An 18,518-nucleotide genomic window follows, 5' to 3' on the forward strand; every position below is an offset into this window, starting at 1 on the left:
GGGATGGGATGGGATGGGATGGGATGGGACTAAACAGGAGTGGAGTGAGAAGGGTAAAGGGGAGATTTGAACTATCTTAAAAACGTCTAAATAAGCTACGAAATTCTTTTTTGTCGGCGCATGCTGCCTAATTTGAATAATTTTAAGGTTTTCGAAGACCTGAGCAGAAACCCTTATAGTTTCGTTCTTTCGTCCATCCGTTTGTCCGTCCGTGGTATTTTTCACAAAGGAGGAGAATGAAGGGGAAATGGTAGCTGGGAAAGTTTTGGAAGTAAAGCGAAATGAGGGGAGAGGAACTAGGCGAAATGAGTAGAGGGGTTATAGAGTGGGAACGAGAAATGAGGGGTGCGAAAGTAGGGGAAGTGAGAACATATTATGATTGAGAAAGTAGGTGAAGTAAGAAAAAAGGGAGAGGGGAAGTATGGGAAGTGAAAGGAAATAAGGGAAGCGGAAGTAAGAAAATTACCTTTCTCTGTGTCTCTCTTTCGTTTTTGATCTTTTATCTATAACCTCTCTAATTTAGCCTCTACTCTGATTTTTTCTTCCTCACTTTTTCTCTATTTACGCCTTTCTCACTCCATGTTCTCTACCCCTTCATTATCACGTACGTGAAGTGAATTCTATGAGTGAGGTAACAGTCTGGTCTGGCACCCCAGCATCCACGATCCACGTTGATGGCCACGTACCTAGCACTCATTCGAATTTCATTCGGGACTCAGATCATTGAATTTGGATCAGCATCGATACAAATATCTGAAAAAATATATACTATCGAGACGAACCAGTTTTTTTCTGGGATTAATTTATTTGCTCAGGCTGAAAAAATGGTTGACTTGCAAATTGCAATTTTATGTATTTTTTAGTAATCTTTTCACTCTGGGCTACGAATATTTAACGAGTTATATTTATGATTTGAATCTGGTATTTATCTTTAATAAAAATAGAAATAAATTCAGAGTGAAAATTTTCAAACGAATTGCGTGTATTTTCTATTTGTTTACAACACGCTCTTAAATGTCTCTATTCAAATGAAAAATGAATTAACTAAAAATGGAATAAAGAAAAAAAAGGCAACCTCTTAATTCCCTTTCTTATGATTTCTTTCTTTTGAAATTTGTAAATGTTTTTAATCACCATCAAAAAACGTTTACAAAAAATCTAACAACGTTTTTGTGATCCAAGGTGATAATAAAAAAAATTTTAATACGTCAAAACTCATCCTTGGATTCTTCTTACATTCTCATCCTAAGAAGAAGGTATTGGTTTTGTGTAAAATTTCACTTTGTCGGTTTTCATCAAATCTCCACGTTTTGAGACCACCTGAGCCAGAAAAAAACGATTTTTATGAAGGTGTCAGTCTGTAGTCTGTATTCTGTATGGGCGCGATCACTTTTGAAAAAATGATCAGATTGGTTTCTGCTTTGGCACACTTTTAAAAATTTTTTAATTTGATTTAATTAAAATTTTATTATATTTTATTATATTAATTTATAATATTTATTAATTTAAAATATATTAAATTTAATTTAATTTAAATTTTTTAAATTCGAAAAGTGAGCGCATTTTCCAAATGAAAACTTTTTTTTCAAGATTAAAAAATTTTTTATGTACGCCTATCTATAGTAGTCGGAGACTCGAAACCAAACTGGTTCAAATAAAACATGATAAAAATAAAAAAATAAATAGACAAAAGCTGCTCTTGCAAAAAATAGCGAAAACTCATTCAAATTTGGCATGAATGATGTTTGAAAGGACACGTAGTTTTTGTTTTAATCGTATAAAATAAAATTTAAAAATTAAAAAGTTAAATTTCTCGAAAAATAAATGTTTGGAAAAACGCCATAAGACACGAACAAAATTAAAAGACAAAAGTTATTTGCCCAAAAAATATCTACAAGTTTGTTATAAAATCAGGTTATAAAAATATATTAAAGTTAAAAAGATTAACTTTTTGCAAAAAGGACACAAGATACGATAACATTTTATTAAACAAGATTTTTCGCCTGTATTACATCTAGATTGAATAAAAACAAATTACATATATGGAAAAATGACACAAGTTGCAGTAAAATGCTTAATAATCATTTGTATTTTAATAGAATGCGCATTTTTTTTAAATGATAAAAATAAAATAGTAAAAATACTTTTGTTCCAATAACAATGCATATCATGAATGGTAATAATACCAATTTATTGAAATGATATACATTTTTCAGGATGGCTAAGATTGAAATTCAATGCAAAATTCGAATTTGCGAAATTTTCTACAGCTTTATTTATTGTTTTCTTTCTATGACTTTTGAGAAAAGTTAAGTCTGTCGTGTCCTAAGAGCAGTTTCAAATTTAATTTCCTAATTTTTTTTAGTTTACTAAAATCATTTTAAATTCCATACATGAATATTTTTAAATATTTTTAAGCGTGTACCAGAAAGACCAAATTCACGAAATGTTTTGTTTATGATTTTCGAGTACTTATATTAATGATATTAATTAATTTTAATTCATGAAAAATAGATAATGTTGTATTGCTGACGAATTCAAGAAATTGCTTCGAAAGCTTTCAGGTTATTTTTCGGAATTTTGAAAATATTTTGAAGTGCCTGGAAATCTTTTTAAGTATTTTCTTTAAAATAAGGTTTAAAAATTTTTAAAATCATTTTAAACTTTACGAGGAATCTTACAAAAATTTTCCATGACAGATAGAGCGCCGTTTCGTAGAAAACGCTCTCGTTTGTTCACGCCTGAGCGACCGCTCCTCACCCCGCGCAGCTCTTTTTATTACTACTTGCGGCGCGGCGTCAATTCTCGGAAGGGCTATATCAGGGGGCCCTATCTCTAGGGTTCACTGTATTTTAAAGCCTCTCAAAATCCTTAGATAGCTTTTCTATTTTTTGTTATGAATCTTTAAAAATCTCTAGTTTATATTACTTTTTTTGAAATATTTTTGAATTTTAAATTATTGATGTAATTTGTATAGTAAGTAATTTAATTTTTGTAATCCAGCAAATTAAAAAATCTTCTTTTAATTTATCGAGATGACAACTTTGGAAATCTTTTTCAATTTTCTTTTCAAATCAATAATTCAAAATAAAAAAAATTACTTTAAATTTTCCTAAGAACCTGAAGATATTTCTTGTATTCACATGAATACACACATTTTGTTTCAAAGTTTGAGAAAGACATTTTCAATGTTTTTAAATATTTTTCACTTTTTTCTTAAAATCAATTTTTCAAAATAAAAAATCATTATAAATTTTCCTGGAAATTTTAAGAAAAATCTTATATTCTCTTGAAACGCGTCAAAAAATTGTATAGACAAAAAAAATTGTCTTAATTTTTTTTGTTATTGAAAAAAATCTAACTTAACATTAAATTATTTGTTCTAAAATATGATTTAATATTATTATTTGCGTTGGAAAACAGGATACATACAAAATTGCAATCATCTTTAAATTCATAAAAAACTTTTTTGTTTTTAGACTTCAATTACTTTTATTACTTTTGTTGGCCAAAAGTGATTTGTATTAATTCTTTTAAATTACGGGTTGTCCTGATAGGAACCTCAACTTTGAAAAATAACTCAGAAACAGACTTCAAAAATAATTTTGTCGCTCCTCCCTATCCTCTTATATAATTCAAGTCAAACAAATTATCACATTTGAATAAACGTTACGTAACATATGACAAACCTTACCCTCTTACTCGTCATCAAATGACTATTACAGCCCTCTCGAACCCTCCCTTACCCTAAAAGCGTTACGTAATATATGGATGACCACTCATTGGAAAATACCTAATTTTGATCTTGCAAGGGACATTTTGCAAGAATTTTCAACCAAAAGAATTACTTATAAAATTCTTGAAATTTTCACAAAGTAGATTAACTGTTAAACGAATAATTTTTTTTAAACCAAAACCATGAATTTGCAACAAAACAACATAATTGGGAACAGAATAGCAGAATTGTCGATGAAATAGGTTGCCTTTTTAACCAAAAAGGATGAATTTTCAACAAAACAATTTGATTTTATACAAAGCAGATTAGTTTCTAACCAGTGAATTAAACAAATATTCAAACAAGTCGCAGTTTAATTTTATCATAAAAAATATATATTTTCAGCTAAAGAGTTGAATTTGCAACTAAAAAAGATAAATTTACAATAAAAAAATGTAATCGTTAAATTTTTAGTGAAGCAAATTAATTTAAAAAATATATCATTTTCAACCGAATAGTTAAACTTTTCGAAAAAATATTTCAATTATCAGCAACAACATCACACAAATTCTACTAAAAAGAATAATCTTTAAAAAAATACATAAATTTTCAATCAAAAAGTTGAATTTTAAACGGTAGAATATAAATTTACAATATAAAATGGAAAAGCTACATTTCCAGTCAAAGAAATTATTTTTATTTTTAAACCAATTTTCCAAAAAATAGTTAAAATTTTCAGGAAAATATTTTAATTTCTAACCGAAAAGGACAATGTTCTAACAAAAAAGGCAAATCTTGATCAGAATAGATAAATTTTCAAAAAAAATGTCATTCTTAGCTAGACAAATTAATTTAAAAAAAACGATTTTTAAAAAAAATAGTGCAATATTTGAATTTTTATATAAATAAATATATTTTCAAGCAAGAAGATTAATTATTTGACAAAAAAAATATTTGTAACAAAATACATAAATTTAAATCAAATAGTTAAATGTTTCAGGAAAATATTTCAATTCTTACCAAATAGCAAAGTTCTACTAAAAAAGAAAAATTTTAAAGAAAACAGTTGAAGAATTGAATTTTCTACTAAAAACATAAATTCTTAATCAAAAACGTACTAGTTAAATTTTCAGCCCAAAAAATTATATCTAAAAAAACGAATTCTTAATCGAACAGTTAAATTTATTCCACAAAGTATTTAATTTTTCAATCAAAAAGAACAATTTTTTACCAAAAAGGTGAATTTGAACAAAGTACATGAATTTTCAACAAAAAAGTTGAATTTTTTACAAACAAAAAAAGATAAATTTACAATCAAAAATAGAATAGTTAAATCTTTAGCCAAACAAATGAATTTTCAATGAAAAAAACAACAAATTCTCAACCAATAACATACAATTTCTACGAAAAAAGACAAATTTTTCAACAAAGCTGCTAAATTTAAAAAAATTACGTTTTAATTTTGAATTTCCTACAAAGTAGATAATTTTTCAAGAAATAGCTAAATGTTCAACAAAAAAGTTGCATTTTCAACCTAAAAAGATCAATTTACAATTGAAAATGGAATGGTTAAATTTTCAGCTAAACAAATTATTTAAAATTCCAATTTTAAACCAAAACGGACAGTTTTCTACATAAAAAGACGCATTTTAACAATATATTTTAAGTTTAAACGGAATACATGAATTTCTAATCAAACTACATGAACCTTAAATGAAAACGTTAAATATTCAACTAATAAAAAATAAATTTACAATAAAAATGGAATAGTTACAACGTCATTTATACAAATTAATTTTTTAGAAAAAAAGACGAATTTTAACTACACAGCTTGACTAGAAAAACTACCTTTTTAACTAATTTGCTGAATTTCCTACAAAGTGGATTAATTTTTCATGAAACAGTTGCATCTTTAACCAAAAAAGATACATTTACAATGAAAATGGAATAGTTAACTTTCAGTTACAAAACTTAATTTTCAACCAAAAATAAGCAAAAGATGGATTTATTTCAACAGAGAAAATTAATTATATACTAAATAGACGAATTTTTAACAAAATGCATTGGTTTTTAGTCAAATAGTTGAATTTTCAACTTAAAGACATCGATTGACAATAAAACATGGTATGGTTAATTTTCCGATTAAAACATTAAAATTCATGAAAAACAAGCAAGTTTGTTACCAAATCTAGTTTAATTCTTTCAGAAAAAAATGTTGTTTAACCAGAAAGATAAATTCTTCAGCTTGAAAATGAGAATTAATCTTTTTGCTGAAAAATTAAATTAAAAGTAAAAAAAAGACTTTTTAACAAATTTCGTTGAGCTTCCTACAATATAGATTGAGTTTTTAATAATTAAATTTCAGTTGCGAAAATTATTCTTCAGCCAAAAAGAAAATCAAATTTTCAACAAAATATTTGAAAACGATTTGAATTACCTATGTAAATGACTCTAAATTAACTGGATTACTAACAGTTACAAATTAATCATTCCGAATCATTTGGATTGTAAAGCATTTCAAAAATTGATTAAAACAAGTCTAGATTTCATTACATCATAAATTTATTATAACAGTTCCCGAAATCAAATTATACATCTCCCACCGAAAATGAGTTTTTTTTTTAAAGTCGTACAACTTTCAACCAAATAGTTGAATTAAAAAAAAAGGTGACTAAAGAATAAAAAATTGTATAGTTAAGTTTTCATAAATTCATACACGAATTTTTAGTTGAATTTTAATGCAAAAAGATGAAACAATAAAAAATGTGATTGTTAAATTTTTAGCTAATCAATTTAATTTAAAAATCAATTCATTTTTAGTAAAATAATTTAGTTAATAATAAAGAAATAGTAGATTTTCGATTAAAAAAGATACATTTTTTACCAAAAATGGTACAGCTACATTTTCAATGAAAAACAAAGTGAAATTTCACATAAAACCAATACCTTCTCATTAGGATGAGAATGTAAAAAAGCTTTATATAAAAAAACAACTAATTTTCAACAAGGTATTTTTTAAACCAAAGAGCGGAAAGATACATTCTCAATTTAAATTATGAAACTTCAATAAGAATAAGTCCATTATCAGCTAAAAACTAACTTTTTAACAACAACAAAAAAAGATTTTTTAACAAAATAGTTGAATTCTCAACTAAAGAGATGAAGTTGAACTAAACTGAGATGAAGATGAACTGACGAGATAAACTAGTTCAACTTTTAACCAAATAGTTGAATTTTCAAATAAAGAAGATAAATCAATTAAAAATGTAATAGTTGAATTTTCACCGCAACAATTATATTTAAAAAAAAAAAAGAATTAATTTTCAATAAAAATCAACCAATTTTGCAGTAAAAAATAAACTTTCCACAAAAAATGGCACAGCTACATAGGCAATGTAATAAATTAGCTTTATGTAAAAAAATGAATTTTCAACAAAATATATGTTCAACCAAAGAGCAGAAAGATGAATTCTCAACTTAAATGCTAAATCTTTAATAAGAATACTTCAATTTTAAGCTAAAAACTAAATCGAAAAAAAAGGAAATTTTTTCAACAAAGTAGTTTAATTTTCAACCAAAGAGATGAATTTTTAAGTCAAATTATTCATCTTTAATCAAAAATTAATTTTAAACGAAGTGGTTTAACTTTCAACCAAATAGTTCAATCTTCAATTGGAAAGAGAATTAATATAGAATCAAAAATGGAATAGTTAAGATTTCAGCCAAAGAAAGGAATTTTTGACCAAACATTTCAAAAATTAATTAAAACAAGTCTAGGTTTCATTACATCATTAATTTATTCTTATATAGTTCCCGAAATAGTTTCGTATCATAGGGGGAAAAATCGCAAATTCGCGACGCCCAACACGTGTGTGTGCACGAGATTTTAGTTTAGTAGCGAGGGAGGCTGCTGAATGACATGTGGGGAGGGGAAGATTGTTGGAGGGAAGGTTGGCGGTTGGCGCGCGACGCCGGTGCATCGAACACGCGCGCCAAACGGAATCCGCGCGGCTTCCCGGTCGGTTCGTATCGTGTAATGTGCAGCGTCGAGCAGTCAATGTTGACAGCGGCGGACTGTTGACGGACTGCTTTCTGTGAAAATTTTGAAAAAAGCAATAAATAATTTCGCCTACCATTCCGAAATAAAGCTTGACAAAGCTTTCCCCGATCTAACCTTCAAATTCGATTTTAGCAAATCTTTACATTGACGTATTTAAACGTGTTTTTCCGGGAAGATTTTTTTAACGGCCGTGAGTTCGGTATTTTTGGTTTTTTTTTTCGGTGCTGTGAATTCTTTGTTAGTGATTGATAAGTTGTGACGTGATTAGTGGAATAATAATCGTTTAGTTCAAAAGTGTGTGTTTAAAATTTGGAAAAGGATTGGAGTTTTAAAATCAACGGGACGGATTTCATTTACTGATCATGTTTCTTGGATTTCCCAGCGTTTGATGTAGAAGCCCTGGAAATCGGTAAGTCATTAAAGAATTTTTTTCGATCAAATTGTACAATATTTTAAGTTTTTTCATTTTAATTTAGAATTTTTGAATTAGGTATCTTCAGGGAAAACAATCCCAGTTTTTATTGTTTTCCCGGGACTTCTTATTGTGACAGTAAAATCTAGGAAATACACGTGCAGGATTCAAAGAAGTGAGATTAACTTAAGATTTTTAAATAATAATTCTGCCAAAAGTGAAGTTAATTTCAAATTTTTTCTTTCATGATTTCTGACAAATTTGTATCCTGCACATATATTTCGTTGATTATATTTTCTTTTGTCACGACAATTAAAATGATAAAAACTGGGTTCATTTTCACTTTAGCATTAAATATTTAATTTTGAATGTTTGAATTTCGAATGTAAAAATTTGAACCGAGAGTGGAACACTGCAAATTTTGAACCCTACTTTGAATACACTGGAAATTTTTCTCCTTCGAATTTTCATGCATATCGCCCCCAAATTTATTCGAATCCACAAAAAATAAATTGATACAAAAATGAATATTAGAGGATACACGAACTCTATGATGTTTGACAGGTATTTCCCATGATAAAAAATTACGCTTTTGTACATTTTATTCATAAACGTCAATATGAGGTGAATCGATTTGAAACTGAAGATTTTTTTCACAATTAGCTCTAGAATACGAATGATTAAATGCCTTTTAAATATCATCCTCATAAGTTTGTTTTATAGTGTCTCATGGAAACCCCATAAGTACAAAATTGGATTTCCGAGTTTTGGCGCTAATTAGGATTTTTTGGACTTTCGTGTTTTTTCGCATTTTTAAAATTATTATCAACTTTTAAATTATAGTTCTAGTTTTCTTTTTCATTCCTGACTTTTTTCACTGTTCGATGAGAATGATATAATAATAATTGAAGTTAACAAACGTAATTGTTTAAACAATTTATTATTTTTAATAATATTCTCTTTGAATAATGCTCAAAAGAAGTGGTTCTTTCTGAAATATTATTTTAATTTTTGTCCTTTTCACACTTAAAGTAAGGTAATAATTTTTTTTTAATCAAGATAACATAATTGTTTGAGTAATTTATTGTGGTTTATAACTATCGCATTTTAGAGTAATTTTAGAAAGTCGCGGTTTTTTAAGAATTTGTAAACTGATTTTAAACTTTTCAGTTCGATCGAGGCAATAATTAAATTAAACAAATAATTATGTATACGATTTATTATTATTACTATTATTATTATTATTTATAACAACATTCTCTGAGAATAGTGCTAGAAAGTGTCCGTTTTTTTAAATTTTCCTTTTTGGACCCATTTTTCAATTACAGTGATATAATAACTAATTATAGTTAACACAAATAATTGTTTAAACAATTTATTATTATTTTCAATGATATTATCTTTAAATAATGCTAAAAAGCTGTTTGGAAATGTTAATATGGCTTTGGCTTTTTAGTTATTAACAAATAATAAATAAATATTGGAGATAATCACTTTTTTAACAATTTCTTCCGCTTTTGTGAAAATGTTTTTCTGAAATAAAACAGATATTTAAAATATTCTTAAAATTTTTTATGCGGATCATATTGAATGTAAATCTTTCGTAATGTAGTTCCGACCTTTTTAATTTGCACAAATTAAAAAAAATTCAGTAAAATGCGCAACTATCTAGCATTATATTAAAAGATGTTTGTAAATAATAATAAATTGCTTTAAACAATTATTTTGTTTAACTTGCATTTATTATTATCTCACAATGTAAAAAGTGAGAACAAAGTTGAAATTTTCCGAATGATCCGCAACTATTTAGCATCATAACAGAAGATATTCGTTAAAAATAATAATTTGTTTAAACAATTATTTCTGCTAAATTGCATTATATATTACCTCACTCTAAGTAAAAAGTTGCAAAAAAGTGAGCCATTTCAGAAAAACCCGGAAGTATCTAGCATTATTATTTAAGAAGATAGTTGTAAAAAATAATATGTTTAAATAATTGTGTTTTCTAAGTTTCATTAGCTGTTACCTCACTGTAAGTGTTAAGTTGATAAATGGTCAACAATTTCAGAAAAAGAACGCAACTCTATAACATGATTCAAAGATAATATTATTTAAAAAAATTGTTTTAACAATTATATTTTTTAAGTTAAATTGATTTCTGCCTCACTCTAATTGAAAATTGATTATTGTCTTGATCTAAGTGTAAAGTGGAAAATAAGTTGAAACAATCTGAGAAACCGCGACTCTAACTATTCTAATAAGAGGAAATTGCTAATAACAATAATAAATTGTTTGAAAAATTTTTGTTATTATCTTATGGGGTTTTTGGGGACCCTACAAAACAGACTCTTGTGTGTGTGGGGAGGGGGGTGTTTAAAAAGTAATAATGTTTCAAGCGTCTATGATAAAAAAATTCGAATCCCCCCCCCCCTCCCAACCAATTTGTCATTTTTTAAGAAAAAGAAGTTTCATGTTTTTTTCTTGAAATATATCAACATTAACATCGGTGTTTAAATTGGAAGAGCTCGATTTTTCCAAAAATTTAAAAAAGCAGTGCGATAATTTACACCAAAAATTTATTATTCTGCCCCCACCCCCTTTTATTGCTGCCCGGAAAATACACCCGAACATGCAAAATACCAGTCTTATGTCACAGTCATGCTAATGACGATATTTTTTCGAGTTTTTTTCAACATGAGTTATTTTTATTCGATACGTGATAAGTCTCCATGGATTTTTAAAACTAAGTTTAAAATTTTTTAAACAATTGTTATTTGTTTAGAAAAAATGTTCCCCAGTAACTCGTAAAGAGTTCCTATTTTTCGGGATAAATGATAGAATTAATGAATGTAAAAAATAATGTATTTTTTAAGCATACTTTGCAATTTTTTTAACAATTTTTTGTTTATTTTTTTACCGTTAGAAGTTAGCAATTTCTGAATGTGACATAATTAACGAATGCTAAGATTCATATTTTTTGTTTAAGATATTAGGAAATTATTTATACAAAATCCTTGTTAAATAAAACAAGAATCCAACGACTTAATTTGGACCACAACGGACAAACAAAAACAAAAAATCCTATTTTAATCTGAAAAAAAAAACAAAAAACAAATAAAATTTTCGGACAAAAATAAAAAAGAGGAAAGAAAAATGAGAAGGCAGCCAACCACCTGAGGTATCAAAGAGAGAGCACCTGTTCGTGGGTGCTGTCAATTTCTACCACTTAAATTTTTCTGGCCTTGATAAAGGGTACTGCGCGAGTACCAAAACGTTGGTAATGCAATTTTATTTATTTATGTATTTTATTTTATTGTAATTTGATGATAATAAAAATAAAAAAGACGAAAGAAGGAAAAAGAGAAGGAAGGGGATGTGGTTGGCTGCTTTCTCATTTTTCCTTCCTCTTTTTTATTTTTGTCCAAAAATTTTATTTGTTTTTTGTTTTTTTTTCAGATTACAATAGGATTTTTTGTTGTTTTTCGTTGTGGTCCAAATTTGGTCGTTGAATTCTTGTTTTATTTAACAGGATTTTGCATAAATTTGATTATTGGACGTTAAATGGGATTTTTAATTTGGATTTCGATCTAATTCAAATTTCTTAATTTTTGGAAATTACTTAAACAATTTTTATTTATTTGAAGAATTTTTTACCCCTGTGTATCTTAAAAATTTATTAATATCTGGAATTAATGACGCAGTTATTGAATTTTAATAATGATCATTTTCGTGAAAGAGAGTTTACAATTTTGAACTTTTTCTGGAATGCCCAGTTTATGTTTAAAGATTTGCTATTGAAAATTCTTCAATTTTTAACATTTTCAATAAATGATTCTTGAATTTTAAAGATGCATAAATAAAAACTTTTCATTTTTCATGATTTTAAAGATAAAAAGTCAAGATCGCGTTAAATTTTAATTCCTAAAAATTAAAGAAATAAAATAATGTAAATCATCAAAATTGTAGAATTTTTTATTGTAAAATTTGAAACTTTAATAATTCTCAATTTTTTAAATTGAAAACTATTCAATTTTAAAGATTTACAACTCGAAATTTTACAATTTTCTAGAGTTAAAATTAACAATTTTTGAATTTTTAAAATATAAAATAATTTTTTTTAACTTAAACTATTTGCAATTGAAAATTCTGCAATTTTGAAGAATTACATTAAAAAATTCATTAATCTGGAATATTGATTCTTTAAAATTATATAATTATGAACGTTTTTAAAAATATAAAGTTTATCTTTGAAGTTTTACACTATAGAGTTTTTCCATTTATAAGATTTGCAATTAAACAGTCTTTAATATTTACTGTGCATAATAAAAAATCATGATGTAATTTTGAGAATGCTTCGCATGGAATATTGCAACTTTGAAGTTTTAATGTACCTGAAGTATGAAGTTCAAATGGACGAAATATTTTTTCCAATTTTATTTTATCCATAAATATTGTTCCAACTACAATAAGAAAATGCATTATAATTTCGTTTCAGTAAATATATTATTTTAAATATAAATTAGCAACAGTTTAGCCATTTTTACAGTTTACAAACACGTCAGTAAAAAAATTCGTCAGTAAAAAATTCGTTCATTTATAGATTTGTAATAGAAAATTCTTTTATTTATATTTTTATATTTGGCAAAAAATATGTTATGTAATTTATGGATTGCCCCTTAGTATATTCAGGAATACTTTTTTTTAATATTAAATAATGACATTGTCGTTCGTTCAAATTCTGAAGGTGTCTTTTTCTCCTATCATTCTAGTTTTTCATTGACATCTGTATTCTGTATTTAGTCCAAATAAAATTAATGGCAGGAAACTTTAATTTATTTAATTGAAATTATTTATAAGTTAAAAAAGTTCGTTTGGGTACCAATCACGAAAGTGGCATTAGATTTTAAATTACTTAGTGAAACTACTGTCTGATGAGGATGTTTTTTCTCAAAGCTCCAACAGGTCATTGTTTATTTTGGACTTTTGTGCTTCTGAAGTTTCTATGTACAAAGAGAGCCTTTTATCTTTTGTACCTGAAATTCGAAAAAAGCTTTATTATCGTAACAAAATGAACAAATTGACTATGTTTAATTTAAAATTAGTTCGATTTTTTAATTTGAATTTCAATTTATAAAGTTTAATTACAGTTAATAATTTGAATTTTTTTGACAATTAAAAAATTAGAGCATTTGAAATTGAAATTTTTCTGTACATAAATTTTTAGTTGATCAGATGTAGCCTGTAGATATAAACTAATTAGAGATTTATCAAATTGAATTTCAGTTCAAGTATTAAACATGGAATAATTAATAGTTCTAAAGATGATTCTGAATCTGTTAAAAAATAAACAGTTTACAGATTTTAACGTTAAAAATTGACCTATTTCAATTCAAAAGTCTTATTAGTTAAACAAATGTAAAAGTCCGATTGAGACTTTAAAAACTATTTTTAATCCAAAAATAACCTCCCAAATAGTATATTTATAATTAAACCCTTTTATTTCATTTTAAATCCTATTCAAATATTGATTCACTCTAAAATACTCTATTTTTAACCCATTCATCTTGAAATTTTATTTTATTTATTTTATTTTATTTTATAGCAATTATAAAACAAATATTAAAAACTGAAAAATTCGAAACTGAGTTTTCTTAAAATAGTCTTGAAGAGTTAAAATTGCAGAGTGAATAATTTAAACTTTGAGCCTTACAATTTTTATTGTTTTATTTTTTAAAAATTTATTTGTGAGTAAAAGTGTTGAATTGTGATGCATGAATCACAATTGAGAAAGTATTAATTTGAAACTACTTCAAATTAAAATAATTTAAATTTGTATTGAAAAAGTGCTCAGTTTATTTAGAAAATGTGATTATTCCATTTTTAATGTTTTTAACTTAGAACTGCTTAAAATGATATAATTTTTTTAATTTACTAATTTTTTCATTCATTATTTAATGCTCGATTTAATGTCTTGGATTGATATTGTTAGTGTTAACATTTTTTGTTTCATACGTGTAAATTATTGATTTTTTCAATTACAAAAATTAAGCTTAAATTTGTACATTTTAAAGTTCAAATGAGTTTTACTTTAAGTGCCTTAATTTACAGTGCAATTTTAGATACTGAAAAAAATAGCTTAAGAGTTCAAATTTTTCATTTCAAAAATCGTGCAAATTTTTAAAAATCGGATAATGACAAGGAATTTTTGGCTTCGATTAAACGGCCACCCTGAAATTGGACATTTTTAACCAAAAAAATTGAGGAATATTTTTGAAATATATATTTGTCTCAGACATTTTGAGACGAAAAAGTTTTTTTTTTCTGATGAAAATTTCGATTTTTTCTATAAAGGTTTCAGTTTTCAAATTTTAGTTAATTTTTCTCACACTAATAATTTTTTTTGAAGATGTTTTCCAACACAACAAGCGCCACTTTAATTTGTTTGAAAATTGATTCGACAGTACCACCTTCTGGAACAAAAAATATACCAAATGATTTTTGAAGTTGAAATAAAGGCACATTTAAAATTTCTCTCTTGAAGAAAAAGTTAGATTTTAGTGTCGAATTTAGTTTCTCTTGATCAGCGACTCTCAGCGCATTGTCTTTGGCCGTTTCCTTCTGGCGCTGGGTTTCCGGTCGCAAAAGCTGCCTAGTTTCCGCCGCGCAAAATTCCGGTAGTGATTTCTTCAGAATTTTGCGTTGCCAATTAGGCACGTAATGAATTAATGCTGACTGGAAAGCTTTGCCTTAATTTTTGCAAGGATGGCTCGTGCCGCCTCATGGCGTGATTGCATTATTATATTCCGCACGAAATGAAAAAAAAAAATTTTAATGAAGGTGAATGAGAAGAATGATAATATTAAAAAGGAAGTAGAATGAACTTCAAGACGTTGCATTTTGATCAGCCTTGGAGACAATAGTCCTCATTGCAATTTTTTGCAGTTATGAATGCACTCTGTTCTCACGTTACCTTTTTTTCGGGAAGCTGTAGTACATTTTAATTTGAATAGGGATGCTGAATTTATTATTGTTTACTGCCCCATTCAAGATTTTTCAGAACTATATTTTTCGAATTAAAATTTAAAAACTTTTTTTGCAGAACTGGAACGTTGAAAGAATTTAATTTAATTTACTATCATGATGAAGTGCGGGCGTGTTGTATTTTCAATTTGAGGAGAAAATAATGTTGAATCCAAAACACTAAAATAAAATCCTTTATCTGACAACAAGAAAAGAAGTATTATCAGTTTTTTCATTAAGTTCTATAAATATAGATAAACTAAGATTTTTTAAGATTTCAAATGTTTCGAAAAATAAACTAGAAAAGTTTAAAGAAAATTTAGTTATGTTAAATGATTTCACAAAATATTAGGAAAAATTTTAATCAGATTAAAAGATATTTAGGATTTTTAGAAGTTTGGAAGAAATTTAGGAATATTTTATAATTTTTCGGAAATCTTTTCAAGTTCTTCAATATATTTAATTATTTTAAGCTTTATTTAAATTCTTCTAAGATTTTGAGAAAGGTTTCGAAATGTTTTAACTTTTATTTAAAATTAATTTTTCAAAATCAAAAACCACTTGAAAGATTTCCAGAAATTTAAAGATTTTTTTTTTATTCTGTCGAAACATTCCAAAATTATTAAAAAGAATTTTCGGAATCTTTTAAAATCTAAATTTTCTTAAAAATGTTTTGAAATTTTTAATTATTTTTGATTTTTTTTATGTTTTGAACCTTCTAACCATCTGATAAAAAGGATTTCAAAGATTCAGTAGAATAATCCAAAATTGCCGTTAAATTGGCCAAATTCTTTTTTGAAAATTTCAAAAATATAATTAAGTATTTTCTGAAAATTAATTTAAAAAATTGAATATTCAATACAAATTTTTCCAGGTATCTTCACAATTCTTTTTTCTTTTCTTTGTACCTTTATAAATTCTTAAACAGTTTATAATTTTTTTATTTTTCTTTAAAAATTTACATTTTGTTTACAATTTTTTGAAATATTTCCAATTTTTTAATTATTTTTCAATCTTTTCAAAACTTCTAACTAAACCATTTAAATATCTTATAAAATTATTAGAATATTTCCTGAAATTAATTCTGTTAAAATTATTTTTTCAAAATAAAAACCATTTTCAGATTTCCTAGAAATCCTTAGATTTATTTTACTCCCTTGAAACCTTTTAAAATGCCTAAAAAGCTTCAAAACTTTCTGTTCGAAATCTTCAAAAATGTACATTTTTTTAGAATTTGTTTCATCATTTCGAGTTTTTAATTAATTTTTACTCTTTTTGACTTCTAAATGTCACTTAAATTTAATAGAACTATTTCTTTAATTTTGTAATCTTGCGAAATATTAAAATTGTGCTTTTAAATCTGCTAAATTCTTTTGTTTGTTTGTTGCATTCGAAATTAATATCTTCGAAAATCATTTAAAACTTACCCAAAAAACGTAAGAATTTTTTTTTTAATTTCTTTTAACATTATTAAAAAGCTTTTTTCTCAAAATCTTCAACAATCTCAAAAATGATTTTTTCAAAACAAAAGTATAATTTCAAGTTTCTTCAGAAATCCTTAGACATGTGTTTTATTCTCTTAAATTTTTTCTTTGAAACTTTCAAATATATTGTCAAGATTATTATTTTCCAATCTTTTCAAAACTTCTAAATAACGTTTGAAATAATTTAGTTTTCCTAAAAAGATTAGATGATGAAAAATAAAAAACTGTCCTAAAATCTTTCCGATTATTTTTCGATTTAATTTGAAATTTTCAAAACTTAAAATTAATATTTTAAAACAAAACCTGCGTCATTGAAAATTTCTGCAGAATTTTTATTGTCCTTGTTGGTGATTTTTTTTTTAATATTCTGAATTGTTGCCTATAATTAAATTTGTCTCGTTTCTTTAAAAATATATATTTTTTTGAGAAAATTATAGATAAGTAGCAAATTTTTAAGAAAAGAATTAATTCCCAATATTAAAAAATGATCGATAAATTAAATTTTCTATTTTATTAGTAATGTTTAGAAACATTTTGAAATCAATTTTATTATGAAGTATAATTACTGGCTTGGAACTGATACCGATAAATAATAATCAAAGTCAGATTCCAATGAAATTTTGAAAAGATTTTGAATGTTTTGGATAAATTTTTTGTTTGAAATGTGTATTTTTATAATTTTCCTAATTATCGACATTCCTATACAATTTCCGATTTAGAAAATTGTCCAATATTAACATTCACGAACAGTTTATAATATTAATGATTAGGGAAGTTTTCTAATAATAAAATTGACGACAGTTTGTAATATTACCGAATTTGAAAAATCCCGAATAAGAAAATTGCTGACAGAAAATTGAAGAATTATTTAATATCCGAACTAGAAAATTCCCGAATTAAAATAATTAAAATTTCTTAAAAATTATTGATTGAAAATACATTATTGAAATGTTTTTATAACGAATATTTCTAATGCTTAAAGTTTCTAATCTTATTTCTTGAATTTAACATAGCAAAAATTAAAACAAAATTAGCCCAGAAATATATTTTTTTCAATTATAGTTATTTTAAATTCAAGCAGTCATTTTACAAACTTTAAATATGGAAAATAATTTTATTTGTGAAAATATTTGATTATTGTATTTTTACTACATACATAATATCTATAAAAAAATTTAATTGTTTAAATTTTTTAATTTTGTAGCTTGGATACTTTATAATTTGGCAATTTTTTCGGGATCGTTATAATTCCGTGATATTATGAACTATTTTAGAATATTATTATTCGAGAATTTAACCCTCAAACGGTACTCTCCAACTCAGCATACTTAAACGGTACACTGGTGCGAATTGGTTTCTTTGCAATGTTATTATTAAATATTTAATATATTGAACACATAATAAACAACTAGCACATATCACACATATTTAACATATATTTAATACATGTGGGGATAATTCGCTGCAGCTGTGCTTACGTAAATGCCAACAAAATGAAAAAACTTTGGCTGCGAATTTGCACCAGTGTACCGTTTGAGGGTTAATAGACCGTGGGCTCACAACGTAAATGGGAGCGTGATACGGATAAGGCCAATTTTCACATGAGATGTTCGTCTGATGATGAGGAACGTAAAAATGGGTGCCTGGTAGGTTTGAGTGGATGCGTTCACCTGTGGCGACCTGTCCAAGGTGCGAATTTTTGGCAGTTAACTTACGTGACTCGGCTAAGGTTGAAAATTGGTGTACATGTAGGGGCTGACATTAGAAATAGCACCTGCGCATTGCCAGGCACTTACCTGGATGCAAAATTGTTGCCAGGCGGCTTCG

The sequence above is a fragment of the Belonocnema kinseyi genome, chromosome 10, assembly GCF_010883055.1.
Source record: "Belonocnema kinseyi isolate 2016_QV_RU_SX_M_011 chromosome 10, B_treatae_v1, whole genome shotgun sequence".
Taxonomy (NCBI): Eukaryota; Metazoa; Arthropoda; class Insecta; order Hymenoptera; family Cynipidae; genus Belonocnema; species Belonocnema kinseyi.